The 1880-nt window shown below is 49.7% G+C and overlaps 1 pseudogene; it reads right to left on the bottom strand.

Annotated features, from left to right (window-relative positions):
• Window positions 1-510: 510 nt before the first annotated feature.
• Window positions 511-636, bottom strand: LOC138468598 (U4 spliceosomal RNA; annotated as a pseudogene).
• Between the last annotated feature and the right edge of the window lie 1244 nt (window positions 637-1880).

The raw sequence follows: 1880 nt of genomic DNA, 5'->3' as shown, positions 1-1880 counted from the left end.
CTGGGAGCTATTTAACTCCTGATTCATGTCTAGGAGATAGCCTGGTTAGCTTGAAACCAACAGTTACCAGTAGCTACTTTTAGCTTCCCGTGGCAAATTGTGCCTTACAAACCTGCATATAAGATATGAACCCAGCTACTGGTTCCCCAGTGGTGGTAGCTCCTGCCTATCTGGTAATGCAAATGGTTCCTGTTTGCACCCCTCACCCACTGTGGCATCCAAAGTGGCTCTGTGACAACTTTGCTGGTCCCCTGGCTCCTCTTTCTCCATGGACCCACTTTGGAAGCTGTGGAGCCCACAGCCTTCAAGGTGGGTCTGCGGGGAAAGAGGGGTGCAAGGACACAAAAAGCACACAACCCCCCCAAAAAAATCTATGGTGGTGTCCTGCTCACCTCCTCTCCACCCACAGCCTCCAAGGTGGGTCCATGGAGGGAGAGGGGCACAGGGAGACCAACAAAGTGGCACCTTGGTCCCCACCCTGCTGTCTTGTTTTCAACCAAATATGTTCAGCCTCTGTGGAGACTGTCGGAAATTGACAATTCCTGTCATGGTGGGTTATTGGGTGAAGTTTTCAATAAGCAATAATCGCATTTTGGTTATATCTCATGAACTATGATATTGCCACTGCGCAAAGCTAAAACAAGTTGGCCAGAGGCCTGCACGTTCAGGGAAAAGATTCACATCTCACTTGCAGTGATCCCAGAAGGCTTCATCATGAGCATCCTTAGTCAGACCCACCTGGCTTAGAGTAGCAATATATCTTGACATGGACACCTATATCATCTTGTGGTCACTAAACCCACCCTAAAAAAAATAACACCACAATGGTGTGTGCCTGCTCGCCTCCTCCCACCTCACAGCCTCCAAGGTGGGTCCATGAAGGAAGAGGGGCACATGTAGACCAGCAAAGTGGCACCCTGGAGGTATGACCCAAGGCACAACTTTGCTGGTCCCTCTGTACCCCTCTGCCTCCACGGACCCACCTTGGAGGCTACAGGGGGAGAAGCATTCAGGGAGACTGGCAATGCAGTGCACCAGTCCCCACTCACCTCCTCTCCCCCTGCAGCCTCCAAGGTGAGTTCAAAGGGTGAGAAGCACGCAGGGGGACTGGCAATGAGGTGCTCCAGTCCCACTCACGCCTTCTCCCCCAGCATCCTACAAGGTGATTTCGCAGGGGGAGAGGGACGAACGTGGACCGACAAAATGCTGGCAACATTTACCTGGGTCGTCATCAAAAGGAAGAAAGAACACAGCCTGGATGCATGATCTAAATGGTGGAAAGTTTGCATCCAGGCTGTGTTTATTTCCAGGGTCAGTGGTCACACTCACATGCATGGTGTCACACTGAGCAACTGCAATGGGTGTCATGGTAATGCGTGGCTCTCCATCGCAAATGCTCAGTGCAACCATTAAAAAAAGGATTTTTTTTGCCATGCTTCACTCGCCCCCCCCCTGCATTCGGCTGCATTGCTCAGGGGGGGCGCAGCCCGACCGAATGAATACTGCTGGTGTAATGGACAATGAAATATCTGGTTGTATAGAACAAGCCTTAACCAAGTTAATTGTCCTAATAGTCCCCAACGAACCCAGATAAAGTAGACTAGAGATTCTATACGTCAGTCTATATAAAACTTTTTAGGCAAAGGGTGAGCAAATAAAATAGTCAGAATGAGAGACCTGTGTTTATGCAACACCCAATTGACGCACCATGTAGGGATGAGCTTTTGAGTCTCCCAGAGGCTACAGAATTCAACGCAAGTCCCAAGATTAGCCTAACAAAACCGAAATGAACACCTACCATCCAGGTCCTTGTTTTTCATTAAACTGCCAACATACTCAATGCCCCGAACTACCAGTGCCTTTTCCAACAAGGTCTTCGC

The sequence above is a fragment of the Ambystoma mexicanum genome, chromosome 4q (genome assembly GCF_040938575.1).
Source record: "Ambystoma mexicanum isolate Mex_15411 chromosome 4q, UKY_AmexF1_1, whole genome shotgun sequence".
In the NCBI taxonomy this organism is placed as follows: Eukaryota; Metazoa; Chordata; class Amphibia; order Caudata; family Ambystomatidae; genus Ambystoma; species Ambystoma mexicanum.
The sequence above is the reverse complement of the archived record's forward strand: the minus strand, read 5'-3'. Positions and strand labels throughout refer to the sequence as shown.